Source organism: Callithrix jacchus, chromosome 17 (genome assembly GCF_049354715.1).
Source record: "Callithrix jacchus isolate 240 chromosome 17, calJac240_pri, whole genome shotgun sequence".
Lineage (NCBI taxonomy): Eukaryota > Metazoa > Chordata > Mammalia > Primates > Cebidae > Callithrix > Callithrix jacchus.
The window spans coordinates 15,537,665-15,564,540 of NC_133518.1; the positions used below are offsets into that span (position 1 = coordinate 15,537,665).

The window sequence follows — 26,876 nt, forward strand, 5'->3', positions numbered from 1 at the left end:
CCTTTTTAATAATCACCATTCTGACTGTTATGAGATGGTATCTCATTTTGGTTTTGATTTGCATTTCTCTAATGAGCTTTTTTTCATGTTTGTTGGCCACATAAATATCTTCTTTTGTGAACCATCTGTTCATATCCTTTGCCCACTTTTTGATGGTGTTTTTTTTTTCTTGTGAATTTGTTTGTTTGTATATTTTGGATATTAGACCTTCGTCAGATGGGTAGATTGCAAAAATTTTCTCTCATTTTGTAGGTTGCCTGTTCACTGTGATGATAATTTCTTTTGCTGTGCAGAAGTCTTTAGTTTAATTAGATCCCATTTGTCAATTTTGGCTTTTGTTTCAATAGCTTTTGGTGTTTCAGTCATAAAGTCTTTGCCTATGCCTATTTTCTGAATGGTATTACTTAGGTTTTCTTCAAGGGTTTTCATGATTTTAGGCTTAATTTTTATATAAAGTGTAAAGAAGGGGTCCAGTTTCAGTCTTCTGAATATGACGAGCCAGTTTTATCAGCACTATTTATTAAATAGGTAATCTTCTTCCCATTGCTTGTTTTTGTCAATTTTGTCAAAGATCAGATGGTTGTAGATGTGTGGTGTTATTTCTGAGGTCTCTGTTCTGTTCCATTGGTGTACATATCTGTTTTCATACCAATACCATGCTGTTTTGGTTACTGTAGCCTTGTAGTATAGTTTGAAGTCAGATAGCATGATGCCTCCAGCTTTGCTCTTTTTGCTTAGGATTATCTTGGCTATATGGGCTCTTTTTTGGTTTCATATGAAATTTAAAGCAGTTTTTTTTCTAATTCTGCAAATAAAGTCAATGATATCTTGATGGGAATAGCATCAAATCTATACACTACTTTGGCCATTTTCACAATATTGATTCTTCCAATCCATGAGCATAGAATGTTTTTCTATTTGTTTGTGTCTCTCTTATAGCATTGAGCAATGGTTTGTAGTTCTCTTTGAAGAGGCCCTTCACATCCCTTGTAAGTTGTGTTCCTAGGTATTTTATTCTCTTTGTAGCAGTTCTGAATGGAAGTTCATTCATGATTTGGTTCTCTGCTTGTCTATTGTTGGTGTATAGGAAAGCTTGTGATATTTGCACATTAATTTTGTATCCTGAGACTTTCCTGAAGTTGCTTATCAGCTTAAGGGGTTTCTGGGCTGAGATGATGTGATTTTCGAAATATAGAATCATGTCATCTGCAAACAGAGACAATTTAACTTCCTCTCTTCCTATAGAAATATCCTTTATTTCTTATTCTTGCCTGAATCCAGGAGCTGATTTTTTGAAAAAATTAACAAAGTAGGTATACTGCTAGCTAGTCTAATAAAGAAGAAGAGAGAGAAGAATCAAATAGAAAAAATAAAAAATGATAAAAGGGTTATCACCACTGATCCCACAGAAATAAAACTACCATCAGAGAATACTGTAAACACCTCTATGCAAATAAATTAGAAAATCTAGAAGAAATGGATAAATTCCTGGACACATACACCTTCCCATAACTAAACCAGGAAGAAGTCGAATCCCTGAATAGACCAATAACAAGTTCTGAAGTTGAGGCAGTAGTTAATAGCCTACCAATTAAAAAAAGCCCAGGACCAAATGGATTTATAGCTGAATTCTATCAGAGGTACAAAAAGGAGCCAGTACCATTCTTTCTGAAACTATTTCAAACAATCGGGAAAAAGGGACTCCTCCCTACCTCATTTTATGAGGCCAGCATCACCCTGATACCAAAATCTGGCAGAGCAACAAACAAAAATGAAAACTTTAGGCCAATATCTTTGATGAACATCAGTGCAAAAATTCTCAATAAAATGCTGTGCAAAATCCAGCAGCACATCAGAAACCTTATCCACCACGATCAAGTTGGCTTCATCCCTGGGATGCAAGGCTGGTTTAACATCCACAAATCTATAAATGTAATCCCACATAAACAGAACCAATGACAAAAACCACATGATTATCTCAACAGATGCAAAAAAGGCCTTTGATATAATTTAGCATCTTTTCATGTTAAAAACTCTCAATAAACTAGGCGTTGAGGAAACTTATCCCAAAATAATAAAAGCTATTTATGACAAACTCATAGACAATATCATACTGAATGGGCACAAGCTGGAAGTATTCCCTTTGAAAACCAGCACAAAACAAGGATGTCTTCTCTCACCACTCCTCTTCAACGGACTTCTTACATGGCCGTTTTCTTCCCCCAGATTGAATGTTCCAAGGGAACTAGGTGTAAGCTGCAAGGTTTCTTATGACCTAGCCTCAGAAGTCATGCTAAGTCACATCCATGAATTCTATTGGTCAAACGTGAGTCACAGGATCAGCCCCAGAGGAGGGACTTATACAAAGAGGTGTGGCTCATTGAGGGACCAGCTTTAGAGACTAGCATTTTCCATTTGTTTAACAAAAGTTATTATTAACTTTTGTTATTATTAACAAAAAGGGAGGTTATGCCATCGGCCCCAGGAAGTCCCAGGAGAGGAGAGATTCACCATTTGTCTTCCACCTCCTCCAGAGCCTGTGATCTTGCCATATTTGTATAACGATATGTGCACATTACAAAGAATATGAGCTATTCCTCTTAGCTTTCTCTTTGAAAGACCAATAAATCATTTTTGATTTCTCTAATGGAGAGTAAATGAATATGAAAAGCCCTTCCCCTTGTTCTTTAACTAAAGAAAAAAGAAAAAGAAAAAAAAATTTGCTATTTTTACATATAACAAAAAAATATAAATTTTATAGCAAATCCTGTTACAAATGAGAGAAATGAAGCTTTGCAAGATTAGGCTACTTGTTCAAGATCAAAGCTCTTGCAGGTAGTCAAGATGGTGTTCAAATCCATTTCTCTATAATTCTACCATGCTAGTCTCTACTAAGCAAAATTATCAATGGGAAATGAATTAATTTACTAAAACAGTATTTATTAAAGCATTGGACAAAAAAAGGCAAGAGATATGATTTCCATCTTTTAAAATGTCTAGCGGGCTGGAGTGTAGAGTGAAAATAACATTGGGTTTTTTAGCCCAGTTTGAGCCCTGAGTCTGTAACTCTGGGCAATTCATTGAAACTCTTTGAGAATCAGTTTCTTCCAAGGTAAAATGGAGATAGACAATGCCTTTCCTACAGTATTGATGTTAAAAAGAAAATAGAACAAGCCATGCAAGCATGATCTTGTTAGTGACAGTTTAACTGAGAAGAAATCACAGGCCCAGGAAAGGTTCTGTAACAATGCGAAAGAGGGCAGTGCCTCTTCCTGAGTACGTACCTGTTGACACTCGATGGGCATCAGCCAAGAGTATGCTAGAAGTGCCTGGCATGGGGCCTCATGTATGTAATGCCAGCACTTTGTGAGGCCAAAGTAGGAGGATCTCTTGAGCTCAGGAGTTCAAAAGCAACAAAGTGAGACTCCCCACCCACATCTCAACAAAAAAAAAAAAAAAGAAAGAAAAAAGAAAAGAAAAAACCCAACACACACACACCCCCCACACCCTCCACACACACACACATCGAGTGCACTAGAAGTGAGTCCTGCAATTGCTGAGACATTGTTCTAGATACCTTGTGAAGCTCCTTCCATCCCTGTGCTCTCTGACACCTTATGTTCCTCTGGGAAATTCAAACAATCCTTGACTATAAGGAAGGCACTCCTTCCCTTCACATTATGGCAAACCACCATTTTGTCAGGGTCTGTATGAGACACCAAAGTCCTAAACAGCCAAATCTTTAAAAATCCGCTCCTTAATTTTATTTTCCACCTTGGCTTCTAAATGCTTCATGTGGATAGATTAGTTGAGAATGAAGTACTGTGGAAGTGCAGAAGTCGCAGCTGAACTCTAGTTTGAGCTTGAGCTCACGTTGAATTAAACTTAAGTTGAATTAAACATAATTAAACTCAAACTCAAACTAGAGTTCAGCTGCAACTGATTGACAAATGGGGATCAGACCCCAGTAACAAAGTCCTGCAGGCAGAGACGGGTTGTGCCAATCAACCCGATCTGAACTCTGGGAAGAGGGTACAGCAGCTACAGGTGGGAGGTCCAGAACTGAAACTCACCGAGATGTTTCTGTAATCCTCTGGGGAATAAGTAGTCGGCTTTCAGGACCAGGTGGCACATGAGGACAAAGCAGGACTTGACTCCCTTCTCCTTTCTTTCCGTAACTCCTCATGGTTGGCACAGAGAGGCCTGTTTGGGTACTAGGGTTGTTACATAAAAAAGGGCAGGGATCTTTTGAAGTGTAAGAAGTAACGTGAATGCCGCCTGTTTGCATGGATGTGAGTGAAGTCAGGATACAGAACGGCTGTCTTTGAACACAGATTTAAGCTGTGTATGGCAATATTTCTCAGATGTCTCTCCAAGGATTCACTTTTCCCCTTTTTCATAGGTCCATGTTTTATTATTTTATTAATAGCTTTTGGGGTAAAAGAGGTTTTTGTTCACATGTTTATAGTAGTAGATTCTGAGATTTTAGTGCACTTGTGCACCTATGTTTAAAATAATATTACCCATGACCTCCAAAACAACTATCACTTCTAGAAGTTTTTTTATATTTTATTTTTAGTGTTTAAATCAGTGATTTTTAAAATTATATCCACAGAGTAATATCGTCATTGCTGTCTAATTATATAACTTTTTTTCTTTTTTTTTTTTTAAGATGGAATCTCGCTCTGTTGCCTAGGCTGGAGTGCAGTGGTGCAATCTCGGCTCACTGCAACCTCCACCTCCTGGGTTCAAGCAATTCTCCTGCCTCAGCCTCCCAAGTGGCTGGGACTACAGGCATATGCCACCACACCCAGCTAATTTTTTATATTTGTTAGTAGAGACGGGGTTTCACAGTGTTAGCCAGGATGGTCTCGATCCCCTGACCTCATGAACCACCCTCCTAAGCCTCCCAAAGTGTTGGGATTACAGGTATGAGCCACCACACTGGGCCCCATAAGGTTTTTATCACACCAAAATAAAACCCATTAGAAGTCACTCCCCATTCCTCTCTCTCCCCAGTCCCTGGCAACCATTCATCAGCTTTCTGCCTCTCTGGATCTGCCCATTCTGGATACTGCCTACAAATGGAATTATATAATAAAGACTTTCTGTCTGACTGAATTCACTTAGCATAATATTTTCAAGGTTCGTCCCTGTTGTGGCCTATATCAGTACTTTATCTTTTTTTTTAATTGACAGAATAGTATTCCATTATGTGAATATACCACATTTTGTTTATGCACTCGCCAGTGGAAAGACATTGAGCTATTTCTACTTTTGGACTATTATGAATAATGCTGCTATGAATATTTATATACACATGTTGTGTGGACATATGCTGTCAATTATCCGGGCCGTGGCTGAATCCTAGCCACTAGACCAGCAGGGAGACTGCTGTCAATTATCTTAGGTATATACCTAGCAGTGGAACTTCCAGTTCACATGGTAATTCTATATTTTAACATCTTGAGAAACAAACAGTTTCAAATCAAACACTTTTTAATCGTTTTAATTTTTTTCTTAATAAACCTATAGATATTAATCAGTGCTTCCATTAGCATGCAATAACTCTTGTTACTATATTAAATTCTTAACTTTTTTTGGAGATTAATCAGTGCTTCCAATTAGCATGCAATAACTGTTGTTACTATATTAAATTCTTAACTTTTTTTTTTTGAGACGGAGTTTCGCTCTCCTTACCCAGGCTGGAGTGCAATGGTGCGATCTCTGCTCACCTCAACCTCCGCCTCCTGGGTTCAGGCAATTCTTCTGCCTCAGCCTCCTGAGTAGCTGGGATTACAGGCACGCGCCACCGTGCCCAGCTAATTTTTTGTATTTTTAGTAGAGACGGGGTTTCACCATGTTGACCGGGGTGGTCTTGATCTCTTGACCTCGTGATCCACCCGCCTTGGCCTCCCAAAGTGCTGGGATTACAGGCGTGAGCCACCGCACCCGGCCTAAATTCTTATCTTTTTAGCCAAAAGCAGAGAAATATGCTGTATAATCTATATACACTAATTTTTGGCAAGTGGTAGTTTTCTTTAGATTTTTGAAATACTGAAAACAGCTTGAGAACTCTTAATAGAGTACTTTTGAAAGTCCACAGGGGTTGAGAACTCCAGGCTTGCACACAGCAAAGAGTGAAAACAAGTTCTGGAAACTGGAAATATTTTACTATAGTTTAGGACGCCTCTTCTCTTCTTTCTCTTCTTCCTTAACTGAAGGCTTTTCCCCCCACCCTAAAAAACTCAAAAGTGACTTGATTGTTCCCATACTTTAGGATTATATAGGCTTAATAAAAAGTTTTTTTTAAACCATGAACTTACATATGTTTGCCAAATTTCTATTTTGCCAAATAAAAGATTTAAAAGCTATGTTGTATCACCAAGATTTTGTTAAAGAAAACCCCCCAAAAGTAGACACCAGACTAAAATACACTTTTACAATTTTGTTTCAATAATTTTTAAATATAAACATAGTCATTTATTTTTCTCACTTTGTCATAGACTAGTGAAAACTCATGAACTAGAAAGACAGATCGGACGATACCACGTAGGGATAGAATCATTAAGTCTGGTGGGTGTTTTAAAGTTAATACAAGCATGAATGGTCCTGAAGTCATCCGCTGTGCTCTTGTTAAGGAAATGCCAGCACTTTCCCCTCTAGCTCTTCCTTTCCAAGAAAGTGAGATGTTTTTCTGGCACATGGCTACTGGGCTTTTGTGATTTGATAATGTGAAACACTGGTGGGAGAATGGTCGGTAAGGGATGATTTTAAAAGGTTAAGCTGATCTATAGGGTAGCTGGGAAGGAGGGAGTGAAGAACATTGAGAAAGAAGAATAAACATTTTCCTGGCTGAGGGTAGTTTTGTTTGGGTGAGTGTGGTGTTGGAAATAGATTCCAGAAAATGTGTGGTGTGAAACATTTAGGAATCACAATATGAATAAATAAAATAGAAAATATTACTTAGATAAAGCAGGTCTTCTTTACTATTTTTAGAAACATTAAACAAAAAGATTGGAATTCCTTTTTGTAAAAAAAAAAAATATCTAGGCTGGACCTCATGATCTAAGTCATACAGGTCATAAAATTGGATGCCAGAGTCGAGCACGGTGGCACGTGCCTATAGTCCCAGCTACTCGGGAGGCTGAGGTGGGAGGATCTCTTGCACCCAGGAGTTCTGGGCTGTAATGCACTATGCCAATTGGGTGTCCACACTAAATTCGGCATCAATGTGGTGACCTACCAGAGTGGGGGACCACCAGGTTGCTTAAGGAGGGGTGAACCAGTCCAAGTCAGAAACGGAGCAGGTCAAAATTTCCGTGCTGATAAGTAGTGGGATCTCGCCTGTGAATAGCCACTGCACTCCAGCCTGGGCAATATAGAGAGACTCCATCTCTAAAAAAAAAAAAAAAAAAATTGGATACCAGATTATGTTTGGCTTTCAGACTATTAATCTTCTGTTACAACTGGCATTTCTTCACATCTTCTCCAAGATGCTTTGATTCTATTCCTCTATCTCCTAAGTGAAATTTTCTCTCAGGACATTTAATTGTAAGAAGATAGTATCCATGACTGCATAGATATGAATAATTACTCTTTCGGGGTACCTGGTAGGTAATTGTAAAGGCAGTCTTTATTCCTTAATTCATTCATTTGTCCATTCATTTAAAAAACACTTTTGAGTATCACCCAAGTGAAAAGGTTTTGCCTAAGGGCTAGCTAGATGCATAGGTAAAATTAATACCTAGGCCTTGAATTTAGAAACTGTTGTCTCCAGACATGCAAACATAAGAAATCACAATAATGCACAGTGACAGTATTACAATCACCGAAATGAGAAGGCTGGCTGGGAAGCAGCAGAGTTCAATGAAGACTTCCTGGAACAGGTGACGGCTGAGCTTAAGAAAGTAAATAGAAGCATATCAGTCAGCCTTGGGTGGGGAGAACATTCCTAGAAGAGAGAACAGGAAATGATAAACTATTAACAGACAGTAAATCTAAGATGGAAGCTGAGACAGGAGAAGTGTGTTGGCGTCAGAGTACGAAGGTGGATATGGAACTTTTTCATGGGGCTGATAACAGTCAGTGAGGAGATTCACTCCAAGGGTCATTGTATGATTTGCGTTTCGAAAGCTGACTGTAGTAAGGCTGAGAAGGATACATTCAAGGACAGATGAGACATGTAGAAACCAATCAGGCAGGTCTTGGAACCGTCTAGATGAGAAAGAATCCAGAGAAGTGATATGATATAGAGACTAATCTGGATTGAGAAAGGGAGAAATCAATTCTGATTGAGGAGATCTGAGATGACATCTGGAAAGTGGGATGTGACCCTCTTTGGCTGCCTTGAAAGGAGGGAACTTCAAAGGCACAACAAAAGGAAATGGGAACTCCTTGGAGATAGTCTGTGTTGGTGCTAAACCCCCAATGCCTACCACAGATCGAGTCAGGTAGCAGACTCTTAGGTCATGTTTGTTAGATGAATGGGAAAGAAATTCCAGAGTGCACATGCTAAAAAAGCCATCTTAGATGACAAAGTCCTTGTCCTCTAGGGATAACCTCTCTCATTGATCCTTAAGGTGTTCAAAATGAGAAAAATAGAAATTTTACATGCTAAATGTGCAAATAAATGACAAAATAGATATTGCACATGCTAAAAATGGCAGCATTTGAGACAGTTTAGCTCAGTGAGGTGAAGTCATGGGATGCTCCTCTCCTGACTTTTCATGTCATTGATTCCTGTACATCTTCCAGACTTCCACTTCTACAATGTGAACTTGGAGCCATGACCGTCAGGTTTCCCTGCTTTATCACTAAGGGCTAACACTTGGTGCTTAATGACAGTGCAATCAATACAAGTGTTCATATTTGAACCAAAAAGAGTGGGTTAAAGAGGTTGATAACACTGAGTTTAGTTCTCAGCCATGCCACTTGTCAACAGTGTTTTTGCAGGCAGGTTATTACTTAAACGTTTTGAGCGTTTCATATGAACCCATCCCACCACTAAGTGACTTAAAATAACAGCCATGTATTTTTGTTTGCCTGTCTACAGATAAGAGAGAGAGCCCTGCTACTCTGGGCGAGGCTTGGCTGGTCTCAGCATCAGCAGACATCACTCACTCAAGCATCTGCAGTCCTCTGGCAGGTCCATCACTGGCTGGATGGCTATCCCGTCGAGGGACAGGTTGACTGCGCCACATGGGTCTTATCATCCCACTAGGTTAGCCCGGCTTGTCCCTGGGGTGACAGCGGAGTTCCAAGTGAGTGAACAGAAGTAAGCAAGGCTTCTGAACATTTATGCTCGGAACTGGCACTGCATCACTTCTGCTCCATGCTGCTGGCCAGAGCAAGCCACGAGACCACCCCAGAGTCAAGGGGTTCTTTATGAAATCACATTCCAAAGGATTGTGGATACAGTGAGAATAATTGCATGCATTTTTACAATCTTCTATACAGGGAGAAGGCAGAGGCTGAGCAAGGGTCAGAAGCTGGACCACAATGGCCGCAGCCAGTAGTGTCTGGACTGACAGTGACGACTTATGTACAGGCTTAGTGGGTGGTGGGGGATGTAGTAGAAAACTGAGCTGGACGAGAATGTAGGGGCCAGACTGCAGAGGTTGTTGAAGGCCAGGCTCGGGATGTTTGGATGTGTTCTTCACTCCCTGGAAGGCTATTAGAAGTTTTTGAGATAGGGCCAGGCGCAGCGCCTCACACCTGTAATCTCAGCACTTTGGAAGACTGAGGCAGAAGGATTGCTGAGTCTAGGAGTTCAAGACCATCCTGGGTAACAGAGCATGATCCCATCTCTACAAAAATTAAAAAGTTAGCTGGGTGTGGTTGTGCACTCCTGTAGTCCCAGCTATTCTGGAGGTTAAGGAAGAAGAACAACTTGGGCCCGAGAGGCTAAGACTGCAACGTACTGTGATCATTTCACTGCACTCCAGCCTGGGCAACCCAGTCTCTATTAAAAAAAGAAGAAAAAAGCTTTTTCAGATTGGAAACACCAACCTAGAAGTATGAGATCACCACCCAAGTAAAGATCACAACATTCTCAGCAATGTGCAGCATATTTGCCAGCCCAAGCTATTTTTTAACTACTTCTTTCTCTCCTTTGGAAGTATCTTGGTACTAAAATGAATAAAACTACCAACTTATCTGTGTGGGATATAAATGTTAACCCTTGTGGAAGAACCAAGTTGCTACTTTCAAAGCCCAATCTGAACACTTTGAACTTTAAGTGCACTCAGCGTGTCCCTTGGACAGCCCTTAAACTAAGCCTGGTGTTTCCTACCTCTGCTTTGCAGTCTTAGGAACTTAGCAAGTAATGAAAGGCTAGCAACAGAGTAGTCGCTCCCGAGTCCTTGGCATGTGGGTAAGTGTGCATCCTAAGCCATCTTAGATGACAAAGTCCTTGTCCTCTAGGGATAACCTCTCTCATTGATCCTTAAGGTGTTCAAAATGAGAAAAATAGAAATTTTACATGCTAAATGTGCAAATAAATGACAAAATAGATATTGCACATGCTAAAAATGGCAGCATTTGAGACGGTTTAGCTCAGTGAGGTGAAGTCATGGGATGCTCCTCTCCTGACTTTTCATGTCATTGATTCCTGTACATCTTCCAGACTTCCACTTCTACAATGTGAACTTGGAGCCATGACCGTCAGGTTTCCCTGCTTTATCACTAAGGGCTAACACTTGGTGCTTAATGACAGTGCAATCAATACAAGTGTTCATATTTGAACCAAAAAGAGTGGGTTAAAGAGGTTGATAACACTGAGTTTAGTTCTCAGCCATGCCACTTGTCAACAGTGTTTTTGCAGGCAGGTTATTACTTAAACGTTTTGAGCCTCAAATTAGGGGTAAGAGGCTCTCACTTTTTAGGGGTAAAAGTCCCTACATAGGGACTACCACATTGTAGGTGCTCAGTGAGTAAAAGATGGCAATGGGCAAACTGCTGGAGGAAACTCCCCAATTCTGGAGAGCTAGGGTTCTATCTTACATTCAAAAACGTGCAGAAGAGAAAATATGGGATAAGCCCATTCTATTTATCTGCAATTGTCAGGAAGGCATCCTAAGACCAATTTTCATCACTTTATGTTCACCTTTTAGGCTCCTCCCTTCTCACCAAATTCGTTTCCTTCTTTGTCGGAAGGTGAGTTTTTAAAGTACAGCCCCATATGTTAGCATGATGTTGACCAGATGTGACTTTACATTGCTAAATAAAACTAAAGCATATTGCAGTAGGTTTAGTGTATCTCCCCCAAAATATATGTCCACACCCTGAACCCTGATCTTATTTGGAAATAGGGACTTAGCAGATATAATAAAGTTAGGATGAGGTCATTCTGAACTAGGGTAGCTCCAATTCCAATGATTGGTGTTTTTATAAGAAAAAGAAGAGGGAGATTTGAACACAGCAATACAGACACAAACAGGGAAGAAGGCCACGTGGCAATGCAGGCGGAGACTAGAGTGATCAGCTAGGAGCCAAGGATGACTGGCAACCCCAAGAAGCTGGAAGAGGCAAGGAAGGGAACAAGCCTGCTGAGACTTTGATTTCAGACTTCTAGCCACTGGAACTTCAAGGGAATAAATTTCTGTTGTTTGAAGCCACGCGATGTGTGGTCATGTGTTATGGCAGCCCGAGAAAAAGGAATATGCATACAAATACCTTTGTTTTTAAGTCCTTAGGATTTGTTTCCAGCCTTCCTAGAAAAAAATTTTATATCTAGAACAAAAACCTCACAGGCAACAAGACCTTTTCAAAAGCATGAAAATTAGTAGTCACAGAAGTAAAGAAGAGGGGAAAAGAGGATAAGCAAGAGGAGGAAACACAAGAGATGGGAGCAAAGGAAAGCCGTAAAGGCAAATGTGGGTGACAGCTGGCAGTGCTGGACAGATCCGGCTTCCAGCTTAGTGACACCAGGTGGGGCTGACTTGACAGTTGCTGCAGGGGACAAGTGTCATGAAGTCTGCCTGCTTAGGACAATTGCAAAGGTCATACAAGTTCAAGGCAGAAGCCAGGGCTAGAAATGCCCATGTTAGGTTCTTGTCAGACATTTGATCATTTTTTCTATCCTGCATCACAAGGACTCTGGGTTTGCTTCTGTTTGTAAAGGGCTAGTTTGGCACACAGATGGAATTTCTACCTAATCCTGGAAAGCTGCGCTTCATGTAAGTTTACATTATCAATATGTAATTCCCTTCATCAGCCACTAGTGCCTCACCCTATTTGTGTATTACCTATGCGGACTTGGGTCATTCCCTCCTGCTTACCTTTTATATCCCAAGATTGGATCCCAAAGCCCAAAGGCAGGCTGGATTCACCAGGAGTTTGGGCTAGATCAACAGAGCAGCAGTGTGGAGGTACCACTGGTCACTCACAGAGAAGCACAGGGACCTGGGGTAGGATCTGTTACTGCAAATAACTGTGGTTCCCTCCTTATTACCTCAGATAAGGGAGATAAAACTATGGACCACATGCAGTTTTAACTAAAATTTCAACCCATACATGGCAATTTTTGAAAGACTCAGGCAAAGAGCTGATTCTAAAATGTTATTTAGAAATTATTCTTGAGGTCCCTCTCTGTGCAGGACACTGGACTAAGTCTATGGGACTTAGAGTCAGAGATCGTGACTTTTAGATGCTCATAATCTGGTGTAGAAGAACAAGCCATGTGAACATTCAAACACAAAGGTGAATGAAGGGGCAGGAAAAGGCCTGCAGGAAGGCAGGTGACAGGAAGTGTCAATCATATGTACTCACGTGATTTTTGAGTGCGCACTCGGTGGCAGAGGCTAGGAAGACAACGAAAAATAAGCAATAAGAAGAATAATGTCTTCCCTTGGGAGGATCAGAGTTTAAATATGTTCAACGAACACAGCGGTTTCTTGCAATTTCTTTCCTGCTCCCCTTTTCCACCTAGTTCTCTGGCTCTGATAATTCGAACCTATTATTTTCCCCCACAGCCTTCATCGTTCTCTGAAACAATCCTGCTCATTTATTTGGTTACTTGATAATAGTTTTATTCCCGCCACTGGAATGTGAGCTCCATAACAGCCTGTTCTATATTAGCCCCAATCCCTAGAATGGTGCTTGGCCACTAATGTTGCTCAGTGAACGTTGGCCAAATGAAATGTAGCCCAATAGGAATCACAGAGGCCAGTCATAAAAGGGATCAAGGGCATTGGGTTTGGATCCAGACTACCTGGGTTCAAACTTCAGCTCCTCCATCTACTCGCTGTTTTACTCTGTTCTAGGTACTCTACCTTTCTATTCCTCAGTTTCCCTAAATGCCTAACAGAACCAGCCTCACAGGATCAATAGGAGGATTGAATGAGTTAACACACATAGTAAAAAGCACTTAACGCAGGGGCTAGCAAACATTCTCTTAAAGAGCCAGTTAGTACATATTTTGGGTGTTGCACGCCATGTGGTCTCTGTTGCTATGACTCAACCCTACCCTTGTTGCACAAAAGCAGGTGTAGACAATACATAAAAAAAGGCGTGGCCCAATTCTAAATACAACAATAAGAATTATAGTACAACATGTAACATAACATATAAGAACCATAGTATGGTGGGGCAGGAGTTGAAAAAAGAAAAAAAAGAACTATGGCACAAAAGAATATTCTGTCGGCCAGGGAACTGGAAGTCTTTTTTTTTGTCATTCCAAAGTCTCTGAGCCACAGTTTAGTCATCAGTACCATGAAGATAATAACTGCGCTTTCCTACCTCACTGGGTTATTTGGTGATTGCATCAGATAAAAGATGAAATGAGAAGTACAAATGTACTGTGTACAAATAAGGCAAAGTGCTCTATAAAAATGGTTCTGTAAAGTTGGTTCAAAATATGTATTAACTGGCTTTTTAATAAAATGTTTGCTAGCCCCTGCTTTAAGTGCTTTTTACTATGTGTGTTAACTCATTCAATCCTCCTATCAATCCTATGAGGCTGGTTCTGTTAGGCATTTAGGGAAACTGAGGAATAGAAAGGTAGAGTACCTAGATCAGAGTAAAACAGCGAGTAGATGGAGGAGCTGAAGTTTGAACCCAGGTAGTCTGGATCCAAAACCAATGCCCTAATCCCTTTTATTACTGGCCTCTGTGATTCCTATTGGGCTACACTGGTCAACAGCAACGTTAGTGGCCAGGCACCATTCTAGGGATTGGGGCTAGGACAGAACACGCTGTTACAGAGCTCACAGTTTAGTCATCTGTACCATGAAGATAATAACTGCGCTTTCCTACCTCACTGGGTTATTCGGTGATTGCATCAGATAAAAGATGAAATGAGAAGTACAAATGTACTGTGTACAAATAAGGCAAAGTGCTCTATAAAAATGGTTCTACAGATCCAAGGCTGTTTAGATCCAAGATTGCCACGCAGTAGGTAGGTCAGATATTATTACACCCATTTCATAGAGGAGGATGCCGGAGATATGAAATGGCTCATCTGAGGCCACACAGCTGATGCGTGAAAGACCTCAATTGGAACCCAGACAATGTTCATTCTAGCACAGTGTCCTTAGCAGCACAGTACCACTCGCCACACACTGAACAGAAGCCTTACGCTACAGAGTTTCTCTTGGGATTGGTTTTTCTTCTTTACCTGTGTTACACATGAGTATACCATTTGTCTAGGTACATCCAATACCAAAGGATTCTGGAAGTCCTCCAGCACTTGCTTTGTAGTTATCAAGAAATAATTATATGTTCAAATTATATATTCAGCCCATACTTTGTCTTGCCAAACTAAAAAAGAAAGAAAGAAAAGAAGCATTCAGTGGCATACCTGTTCTTTAATGAGCTTTCATGCAAAAGAGAAAAGTTCACAACATAGTTCTATCACCATTGCCCCTGCCCCACAACACTTCAACACACACATTTTTAAGAAACACAAAAGTCTGGGCGGTTTATTTATATGTGGGTTGAGTTGCATATGTTGTGTTACTGTAAGAAACTTCCTTGGCCTAACTGTATAATAACAAAGAGTTGAACCTTTGGTTGCTGGTAAAGACTTCCCTTATGTTTGACTAGGATGCTGGAGGCCTGCAGGCATGGAAACTCAAGATCCCAGCTTTCAACTACCATGTGAACAGCACTATAACCATGCTGCCCTCTAAGTGCCTGTGAGGGAACTATCCAAGTGCTAGGTGATTTTTGCCTACCAAAATGACTAAAATTAAAAAGACCACCAATACCAAGTATTGGCAAGAATGTAGGGAAATAGGAACTCTCTTACACTGCTGATGAGAATGCAAAATTGTATGGCCATGTTGGAAACAGGTTGGCAGTTTCTTAAAAAAATTAAACTTACGCTTCCCATATGACTCAGCAATTCCATTCCTAGATGTCTACCCAAGGGAAATAAATATATATATCCACACAAATATTTGTATTCAAATGTTCATAGCATCATTATTCATAATAGCCTAAGTCTGGAAACAACCCAATGTCCACCAGCTGTTGAAAGCATAAACAAAATATTGTGTTTCTGTACAACAGAACGCTACTTAGTAATAAAAGGGCTGAACTACTGATATGTGTAACAACATGAATTAATCTCAAAAACATCATGCTAAGTGAAAGGAGACAGATATAAAATAATATACGCTATACATTTTCGTTCATATAAAAACTCTAATAAAACCAAAATTATGCAGCAAAAGAAAACAGATTGAAGAGCTGGGGTGGGAGCAGGAATGAGCTACAATAGGGCATGAGGGAACTTTCTGGGGATGTTGAAAGTATTCTAAATTTTAACTGTGGTGATGGTTACATGACTGTATAAATTTTCTAAAACTCATATAACTGTACACTTTAAATGGATGAATGTCAAGGTATTTAAATTATACTTCAGTAAAGCCATAAAACAGGAGTTGAGTATTTTTAACTTCAATTATATTTTTCTTTAAAAATGTACATGTTTATTTTAGAATGTGTGAAAGGTATAAAAACGGAAAATAAAAACCTTAATCCCACCTGCCAGAGATAACTACTACTAGGGTTCTTTAATGAGTTAATATTGAAAACACTATTATACCCTGATAGTTTTCACCTGATGTTACATCCAGAGCATTTTACCATTTTAAGCTCTTCAAAACTATGATATTTGGTGGCTATATAATATTACGTTATGTGTACTACAGTAGTAGATTTACCAATTCCCCCTTTCTTAGACATTTAGATATTTACAATTTTTATTCTTATAGAGCTAAATTCTGAAAGTGTAAATAAAGTCCAAAGTTTATGGATGATTTTTGAGGCCCTTGATAAATACATGTTTTTACATTGCTTTTCAGAAATGTTTCATAATCAGTATAAGAGAGTGACCGTAGCACTGTTGCTTGGCAGCACTGTTTTATTTATTTCTTTTTTAAACTATTTTAAATTACTTGTATTTCTGGTGAGATTGATTCTTTCTAAGGTACTACCATAGTCATTGAGTTTACACATATTCCAGTTCATTTCCCTTTGGAAACATAACAGGTTTAGACTCTTCTCTTTTTTTGAAATTATGCTTGGCCATGGGACTTGCTTTGGCCAATGAAATATGAATAAAGTGACGTGTCACTTCTGGCCCAAAACTTTAAAAGCCGGGGCACAATTTTCCACGTTTCCCTATTTCCTACCTGTATGATGATGAAAGTGTGGATTGAGATGGAGCTTCTGCCAGCCTGGGGCCATAAGAGACCTCAATGACCTTGGTTCCCCAGTCAACCTACAGTGGGAGGTGACAAGAGTAAAAAATAAACCTTATTGCATCACTGAAATTCAGAGCTGCTTGTCACTGCAGCATAATTGAGATTATGCTGACTGATATGGTTTCATGTATTTTTGTATAACAATATGGTGAAAAATTGATCAACGTCCTATCACTTTAGGAAAATGAGTAAATTGATACTAGGACTGCGTGATTCTGAGAGAAAGGGAAAACATATGTCTTCATGACCAATTATTTTTCCATTTAGAAATAATATTGTAGCTGGGTGCGGTGGCTCATGCCTGTAATGCCAGCACTTTGGGAGGCTGAGGCAGGTGGATCACCTGAGGTTGGGAGTTTGAGACCAGACTGACCTACGTGGAGAAACCCTGTTTCTACCAAAAGTGCAAACTTAGCTTGGTGTGGTGGCAAATGCCTGTAATCTCAGTTACTCAGAAGGCTGAGGTAGGAGAAATGCTCGAACCCAGCAGGCTCACCCAGGTTGCGGTGAGCTGAGATTGTGCCATTGCACTCCAGCCTAGACAACAAGAGTGAAACTCTGTCTTACCAACCAACCAACAAACAAAAAACCCAAAAATCAAGTAAATAAAAAAATATATAGTGCTCGCATCAGCAGCACATATACTAAAACTGGAATGACACAGAGAAGATTAGCATGGCCCCTGTGCAAGGATGACTCGCAAATCAGTGAAGGGTTCCCTATTTTTTTAAAAAAGAAAATAATGTTGTAATGCATTTCTACAAGTGAAGTGAAGAAAGGAAATTATATGACTCACAGGAACAAAGTAAATAATGAGTTTTGTGAAAATGGCACCAAAAATTCAGAAAGAGAGGGAAAAGTCAAGTCTGAGACTCTAAGTTGATCTGCTCCTGTTTTGCTTTGTGTCCCTCTACTGCTGTTATCCAGACAACACTAGGGGAACTGTGATTGAACAGGTGCAACCTGGCACTACTGTGATGAGAAAAGGTGTTTAGAAGTGTTACAAAAGACACGTTAAGACAATCCAGTTTCTGCCAATGAATGGAGCATTTTGTGTTTGGATCCCAAAGAAGTTACTCTTCTTTTCAAAGGAAAGAAACAAAATTATCTTTCCTAAGGCCACACACAGGCAGAAGCGCATACAGGATGCAGGTCAGGTAGAAACACAATGGCAGGGAAACAGGCTCAACAAGGAGATAACATTTCACCAACCATAATATTTACAGACAGACCAGAAATATTCTAGCATAGGGATTAAGGACGCCAAAGAAATGACTTCTCAGAACAAGTAGGCTTACAATTTGGGGCCAGAATCCAAACAGAATCTACAGAACTTGTACAATGCAAGGAGAAAAATACAAAATGGCTAAGCAATCTCACCTTAAAACATAACAACAGAACCTCTCCTACATAATATTCTTTGTTGGTATACATAAAATGTTGTTTGTATATATACACATACATACATATCAGCAGTAAAGTACGATCATTCTCCTTTGAAAAGTCCCAAGTTTCAGAACTCCTGTGGGTATTGCTATATAGAGACAGAAAGATATCTTGGCCAGTAGTTTCTTTACGTGACCATTCCAGTCAAGGTTCTGGTGCCCAGCATGGCATAAGCACACATGCACATCATCTCTACATCCTCATGTCTGTCTAAACAACGCACCACTTCGTGCTGTTTTTTTTTTTTTTTTTTTTGCAGGTAAGGAGCTATGGCTAAAAGTATGAGTGATTTGTTCCTTTACTACTGAAATATTTATAGCAGCCTTGATGTGACTTATATAGAAGAAAATTAAATAGCAAAGAAACTGTAGCAGAATTACAGTTAGAAATAAGTAATAGACTTAGGAAAGAAATTTTAAAATCTGCAAATACAAATTTTACACTTGGGAGAAGTATTGGAAAAAATCTGTGTTCAAATTTTAAACTCTGGTTACAAAGCCATTTTAATGAGAACATTAAAAAGGAATTTTTACTTTTCAAAGACTATTAGATTACTTATTTGCCAATTTTTATGTAATTATAGAACATCTATTAGGCAGTACAATTGAATGCAAAGGAAAAGGAACTGTAGCTCTACTTCTGCTGGAAAATATAATAAAGAAACAAAAAGGCCAGGCATGGTGGCTCACGCCTGTAATCCCAGCACTTTGGGAGGCCGAAGTGGGTGAATCATGAGGTCAGGAGTTCAAGACCAGCCTAGCCAACATGGTGAAACCCCGTCTTTAACTAAAAATACAAAAAAAATTAGCTGGGACTGGTGGCAGGTGCCTGTAATCCCAAGTACTTGGAAGGCTGAGGCAGGAGAATCGCTTGAACCTGGGAGGCGGAGGTTGCAGTGAGCCAAGATTGCGCCACTGCACTCCAACGCAGGTGACAGTGTGAGACTCTGTCTCAAAAAAAGAAAAGAAAAAAGAAACAAGCATGTTCATTTTCTTCTCCTATACATATATTAATAAAATAAGACTAATATCTATAGGTCCTGAGAATTTATTTTGAGGATGTGTCTTAATATTATAGCTAATATTTATTGAAAATCTATCATGTAGCAGTCAATTTACATACGTTACCTTACTTAATCTTCACAAAAACCTTATCAAGTCAGCTGTGGTAGACCCAATTAATGGTGGTCCCTAATTATCCCAGTATTAGCCCTCTCCCACGCTGACCCTGAGCCTGGCTGTCTGATTTGCTTTGTCCCATAGAACATTAGCAAGCATGATACAGGTAGGGGCTGAATAAGAATATTCATATTCTTATTCTTGTAAGTACAAGAGGCTTGAACATTGAATTTTGCTTCCCAAGATCTAGTTGTTGCCATGTAAAAAGCTAAGGCTAAGGTATTAAATCATGAGAGGTCCCCTGGAGAGAGGCTCGCCCTGGCCAAACTCTCAGCTGATTATTGTTGAATAAGAGACCCAAGCAAAGCCAGCAGAACCACCCGGCTAAATCCCAACCCACAGAATAATTTTAAAGTAATCAATCATTAGGCCAGGTAAGGTGGATCACGCCTGTAATCTCAACACTTTGGGAAACCAAAGTGGGCAGATTGCTTAAGGCCAGAAGTTTGAGACCAGCCTGGGCAACATGGTGAGCCCCATCTCTAAAAACATTCCAAAAATTAGCTGGGTGTGGTGGTATGTGCCTGTAGTCCCAGCTACTCAGGAGACTGAGGTGGGAGGATGGCTTGAGCCTGGGAGGTGGATATTGCAGTGAGCCAAGATTGTGCCGCTGGACGATAAAGTGAGCCACGACTGGGAGATGAAGTGAGACCCCGTCTCAAGAATAAATAAATAAATAAATAAATAATAAAAGCAATAAAGCATTTTTGTTTTAAGCTTCTAAATTCCAGGCTTATATATCCAAACTGCTTATATGACATGTAATCATGGTTCTCTAATAAGCATTTCAAACATAACAGGCCCCAAACCAAACTCTTGAGCCCTTCTTACCAAATTTGCTTCTCTCTCTGGGTTCCCTGCCTCAGCAAATGGCACCAGCACCCGTTTAGTTGCTCAGGAAAAACAACAACAACAGCTACCTAGGCCAGGCATCGTGGCTCCAAGTGTAATCCCAGCACTTTGGGAGGCCGAATCACTTGAGGCCAGGAGTTCAAGACCAGCCTGGCCAAAAAAACCTCATCTCTACTAAAATTACAAAAATTAGCTGAGCATGGTGGTGCATGCCTGTAATCCCAGCCACTTGGGAGGCTGAGGCACAAGAACTGCTTAAACCTGGGAGGCAGAGGTTGCAATGAGTCAAGATTGCACCACGGAACTCCAGTCTGGGCGAGAGTGAAGCTCCAACTCAAAAAACAAAAGCAAAAGCAAAAGCAACTCTGGAATTATCATTGACTTATCTCTTTTACTCACAACTGTTCTGTCAACAGTAAGTTCAAAATACACCTCTCAATCTAACCCCTACTGCTCGTTGCCTTCTCCCCAGCCACCCTAGTCAAGCCATGACCGTGCCTGACCTGAACTACCACGTTAGCATATGGGGAAGAGAAAAAAATGGAAAAGCAAAAGGCACTACAGAGAGCATGGAGGGTAAAGGGAAAATAGAAAAACACTTTCTGATTCAACAGTTCTTGCTGTCACTGCCATCCCCAGCACCAGCCCAAATTGAGGGACGTTCTACAAAGTACCTTGGCAGTACTCTTCAAATGGTGGCTATCTTCAGAGAAATGAGGCTGGAATCTGGCAGACTGAGGGGAATGTTTTCTCTGTTTACTTCTCTGCCACAGCTGTACTAATTTCTAGAAAAGCATAGGGAATGGGTGTTTGTGCATCTCATGCCCTATAATCAATTAGAAAAGAAGGTTCTAGGCCAGGTGCAGTGGCTCACGCCTGTAATCTCAGCACTTTGGGAGGTTGAGGGGGTGGATCACCTGAGGTGAGGAGTTCAAGACCAGCCTGACCAACATGGTGAGACCCCGTCTCTACTAAAATACAAAAATTAGCTGGGCGTGGTGGCGCAATCCTGTACTCCCAGCTACTCGGGAGGCTGAGATAGGAGAATTGCTTGAACCTGGTCAGTGGAGGTTGCAGTGAGCTGAGATCGCACCACTGAACTCCAGCCTAGGAGACAGAGTAAGACTCCATCTCAAAAAACAAAATAAAATAAAATAGGTTCTACATGCAACTTTGGGTGGGGAAACTACAACTGAAGTGTGTACTAAGCTCTTGAGCAAGCTTGATCCCTTCCTCTGCATACCAAAATGCTACTTTGGATTTTGGTGGTTTGCTCCTCAAGAGAAAAGATCTGGGCAGGAGAAGGTTAATTGACTAAGCAAAACCACGACTTCCAACACAGAATGTTCTTTTAAAAAAAATGCACCAGGATGTGTTAGCCCAATAAATAATTCATTGGACTGCCTATTCACAGACTAATAGAAAAATATTACAGAATACCTACATGTCAATCAGTCTGCAGTTAAATAAACACTCTGTGGAGATGTCACCTGTAAAACCCAGATTATATATTAATTACATGTTTCACCCAGGCAAAAACATAATATCTAGTAACTTGACTTCAAAGACTATTAAAACCTCATGCCCTTGAAAAGGTTACCTGACATCTTGTAGGCCAGATCCAGGGTTGAATAGACATGTCCCCTGCCACTGAACTTACAATAGCCAAACATTCAAATGACACTTTAGTTACATTTGCTGCCCTTACAGAAAAACATTGAGAGCTATGATCTTTCTGGGCCTGCTGGAATTCTCTGACTGCTGCAGCAGTGAATGCAAAGGCAAAATGTGCATCTGCAAATGCCCCAAATCCAGCTCCATCAGAAATTCCCATTTTTTACTTAAATAATTTCCTAATTATTTGATATACTTTAAAAAAAAGTGACAATGGTAAGTCCTGTATCCCAGAAATTGTGTTTTACATAGCATTTTTTCCCACTTAATCTTTACAACAACTTTGTAAGGCAAGTATTTTTATTACTCTATTTTTAGATAAAACATCTAGAATATGATAAAATTGACAGTAATCAAAAAGCATCATGGGTAATATTACAAATTGACACCAGGAAAAATAAGGAAGCAAATCAATTCTGTGGCATTCTTACTAAAAGTGCATAACCTGAACTCAGTCACCACCAGATCAACCCAAATTGAGGGACGTTCTAAAAAATACCTTGGCAGTACTCTTCAAATGCATCAAGGGCATGAAAGACAAAGACAGACTGAGACCCTGTTGCAAATCAAGGAAAACAAACAAAATAAGACAAACTGAATTCAACATGTAAATCTGGGCTGGATCTTGGACCAGAAAAAAGTACATTAGTGGGCCAACTGGTGAACTTGAGGACTGTAGGTCAGATAATAGTATTTTATCAATGTTAGCTTTCTGATTGTGATCATTTCACTGTGGCATGAAAAATGCTAACATTTGGGGAAACTATGAGAAGGGTACTTAGAAATGTTTTCTTTTGGTGTAAGTAAAAAATTATTTCAAAATTAAAAGTTGAAAAGTGGAAAAAAAAAAAGTAAAAGAAAAACACATTAAATGCAGCATCCCAGGAGGGAGTCTGGGGAGACAGAGAAGGTGGTACCACATTTGGGGTGGGAATGAATCTCTTCCGACAGCTCCAAACTATTTGGGGTTTGTCCTTGGAGTGGTTTGTCCAGAAGATCAATTTCTGAAGTGTAAAATTCTTGTGACTGACAGGCTGTTGGAGTTGGAAGAGAATGCAGAGGTACTCTGAGGACCTTCATCTCGCAGAAATGACTGAAGATCAGAAAGGCATGAGGATGATGGGCCCAAGGTCACACAGCTAAAGAGTCAAGATAAGAACCTAGCTCTTCTGGGTCACAAGATACTATTTCTGTGCCACCACTCATTTCTGAAAGAGGACACCTCCCTGCTCAAGTCCAGAATCCATGGTGTAGGGGCTTTATCCATTAACCATGTGAGTCTACCCACCTGCTAGAGATTTGCTTCTGGAACCGGATAGTCATTCACTTATTCACTCATTCAACAAGTATTTATTGAGTGCCTCTCAATGCCAGGCATTACATGAAGGGTGAATCATACAGCAGCTATCAAAAACAATGTTCTCAAATTCTCGTGGTCAGACCTAGGTGCTGATCCAGTGTCCACTACTAGTGACCTGCCTGGCCTTGGGCACATTCCTTTACCTCTCTAAGCCTCAGTTCTCTCTTCTGTAACACAGAGAAGATGGAATTACTCAAAGATTATTCTGATTATTAAGTAAGATATTGCATCTAGCCTTTTAGCAGAATTGCCTGGCATGTAAGTACTTAGTAAATATTAAGTATTATTGTTATGTGTTTTTCTCTGCAACCTGGAACTCTGTCAGTTAACACTAGCTTGAGGGGATATCTGGATACACTCAGAAATTCTATAGTATATTCCTAAACGCATTGAAAACTCACATTTCAGAAGGTGAGTTTTTCCAGCAGAGTAATTTTCCATTTCCCACTCCATTTCTTTGTTATTTTCAAAGGTAGACAAACAATAAAAAGATAGGGCAAGAAAGGCCAACTGAGAAAATTGGTGCTGAGTGAGGAATTCAAATGGGAATTGTAATATGAGGAATGTCTGATAGGCTTTATCTAGCTTTAAATGAGACTGTTGCAGGCTGGTTGCATCTAGCCTCTTCATGGGCATAATTTGAATGCCACTTTAGTCAACCCATGATTACTTCCACAGATGGAAAAAATAATAAATTACCTGACATAAAACAAGATAAGCAGAACCTGCTAGTTCTGCTTGAACCAGCTTCTGGTGCCTTCCCTACTGCTGTATCCTAAGAATATGACCATTAACTCCTCTCTGCCATGTCGCTTGTTGCCTGTCTCCCCAGGGTCAGGTCTTTCCAGATATCTACTTTCTTCCTTCCCCCCTCACTGCAGCACCGGAAAAGGGCCTTAAACACAGGGTGTATTAAAGAGATGTGTGTTGGCTGGGCATGGTGGCTCATGCCTGTAATCCCAGCACTTTGGGAAGCTGAGATGGATGCATCACTTGAGGCCAGGAGTTTGAGACCAGTCTGGCAAACATGGTGAAACTTTACCAAAAAATACAAAAATTAGGCAGGTGTGGTGGCATGCATTTATAGTCCTAGCTACTTAGGAAGCTGAGGCAGGAGAATCACTTGAACCCAGCAGGCAAAGGTTGCAGTGCGAGACAGTACCACTGCATTACAGCCTGGGTGACAGCAACACTCTGTCCCAAAAAAAACGAAAATAAAAAAATAAAAAGAAATGTATGTTGACCCAGTGTGTGGTGACTTATGCCTGTGATCCCAAGAGTTTGGAAGGCTGAGGCAGGAGGATCACTTGAGGCCAGGAGGTCAAGAACAAGCCTGGGCAATATGTCCTTACAAAAAATTAGAAATATACTAGACACACACACACACACACACCCCGAGGGAACACCAATGTATGTTAAATAAACAAGCCTATTTTGAAGAATGAAACCTAGTAAAGTCCAATGGCAATCAGAAATACCAATAATGGTATCAGAAATAAAGTCCAATGGTAGTGAGAGACCCTCAATTCAGTCAACATTCTTTCTCTCCAGATGCAGATGTTGGGACTGAACAGAAAGTACTTTGGCTTCTCACACTTTCTATGCAACCATTTTCAATGAGAGATAGAAAAATTTAAGGGTTAGATTTCATATTCTCCAGTCACCAACTTTTTAGAGGAATAATGCTAAATAAATCCAATCAGTAGATCTATCTGGGAGAAGAATTAATGGGTCACATACTGTATATATATATATATATATATATATATATATATATTTTTTTTTTTTTTTTTTTTTCAAATTCCTTAGTAAGCAGAGACGAACCAGTATTTTTTCAGTGTCCCTGGTGATTCTATGGGGCAGCCAGGGTTAAGAATCAATGTTGCAGAGGTGGGGTGCAGTGGCTCACACCTGTAATCCCAGCACTTTGGGAAGCTGATGTGGGCAGATCACCTGAGGTCGGGAGTTCGAGACCAGCCTGGTCAACATGGAGAAACCCTGACTGTGCTAAAAATACAAAATTAGCCAGGCATAGTGGCGCATGCCTGTAATCCCAGCTACTTGGGAGGCTGAGGCAGGAGAATCACTAGAACCCAGGAGGCAGAGGTTGCAGTGAGCCAAAATCGGGCCATTGCACTCCAGCCTGGGCAACAAGAGTGAAACTCCATCTCAAAAAAAAAAAAAATCAATGCTGCAGGTATTTACACGGTCAAGTACCCAGCCTAGCAGACTATAGCATTTGCCACTCCCAATTTCAAATTCCTGGAGGAGAGAATTTGTGTGACTAGCATTGGGCAAGGTATCTACCTTAATCCCAGTCAAGTTGGCCCAGCAGGCAGGATCCCATAGTGCAAACTGGTTGACTTGGGGTCTCATTCCTGTGACAGCTAAGGCAGTTCCTACAAAAAAAGAAATACAGGGAGAAGAGTGTTATTGTAGGTTGGGCGGACACCTAAGTATGCCGCTTGACAAATATATGGAATTCTTACTGCTTGTTCTGGAATAATTTAAGACAGCTTGCAAAGACATAAGCAATGTAGGATTAAAAAAAATCCATCAACTTAAGAGGCCTATGGAAAGTAAAAGACATTGTAGGAGGAATCAGGTGAAAAACAGGGAAGATTAGTGTTCCATACTATACCCTGAAGGCCAGCACACTCTACTAGAAGTGAACCCCAAATTTGTATGTGAGCTTCCTTGCCCCAAACACAAAAATGGAAAATCAGCTACCCAATTCCTGGTATTCATAAGATAACGTACCAGTCCTCAGGAGAAGGGCAGCTTTCCCTGAAGAGAAAAGGGTGAAGGTGAAGGAGCTGAAGAAGCTGAAGAAGGTGACTTTCTGGCCATTTGAGAAAAATTTCTTTTGCTTGGCTTCGTGAGCCCTAGCCTTGACCTTCTTGCAGGAAATAGGGCAATGAATTGTTACGACTTCCCTTGGGTAGGACTGTAGCCCAGGGCCAAGTGCAGAGGGCAGAGTGCAACCTACGGTTGGTGTGGAGGGCCTGTAACACACCGATGACACAGAGAACTTCAGCAAAGACTTCATTTTCTTTTCTGAAAAGAAGTCTCCTACTTAAAATTTCCCTCACGCCTGCTTCTCCTCCCCTCCAACCACAACCCCCAGCCCTACCAGAAACTTCCGGGTGTCAAAGTCGGGTTGTTTACTTACACAAAACTGTCGCACTTAACTAGACAGAAACCGCATTAGGGTTGATTCTCTTTAAAAGAACTCTGAGGGAGTTTGAAGTTCTCTATGTGACTGACATCAGTCAGTTCACGGAGGAAAGATGAGCATTTATGATACGGGGATGTGAGATGAAGAGGAAATGAGAAAAGGAAATGAGGTTTGACAACCAGGGCGCTGCCATTTTGAGTTCAGTTTCCAGACACTTACCCTACTGTTTATCCTCCATGTAAACCTGTCTCCCAAACAGACCTGAGTTCCATCTCATCTAATTTAATCAGGACATTTTATATTTCCCTACATTGAGTAGGGTCAACATATCAGAGAAATGAACAAACAAAAACAACCGTGGCAAAGAATGCCTGTTGCGTTGGCAAACAGCATAAAGATGGAGATGATTCAGCCACGGGCCATTTGGGGATCGTGTAAATAGCTGTCCATGCATGGATTCTACATCAATGGTGCAT

At 40.4% G+C, this 26,876-nt stretch overlaps 2 long non-coding RNA genes and 1 other non-coding gene across 3 annotated transcripts in view; 2 read left to right on the forward strand and 1 right to left on the reverse strand.

Annotated features, from left to right (window-relative positions):
• LOC108588757 (uncharacterized) overlaps positions 1–12,214 on the forward strand; it is a 27,037-nt gene extending 14,823 nt beyond the window's left edge. The window contains exon 3 of the long non-coding RNA XR_004735861.3: positions 9,056–12,214. This is a non-coding gene — a long non-coding RNA (uncharacterized LOC108588757). The remainder of the gene's footprint in view (positions 1–9,055) is intronic.
• LOC103788709 (uncharacterized) lies at positions 12,143–25,615 on the reverse strand. The gene is made up of 4 exons (XR_001907890.4): positions 25,530–25,615; positions 16,641–16,729; positions 14,618–14,760; positions 12,143–12,803 (listed from the first exon to the last, which is right to left on the reverse strand). It is a non-coding gene; the product is annotated as an uncharacterized LOC103788709 (long non-coding RNA).
• LOC118148992 (U6 spliceosomal RNA) lies at positions 17,333–17,439 on the forward strand. Its single transcript, XR_004736168.1, has one exon. It is a non-coding gene; the product is annotated as a U6 spliceosomal RNA (small nuclear RNA).
• Positions 25,616–26,876: the final 1,261 nt, after the last annotated feature.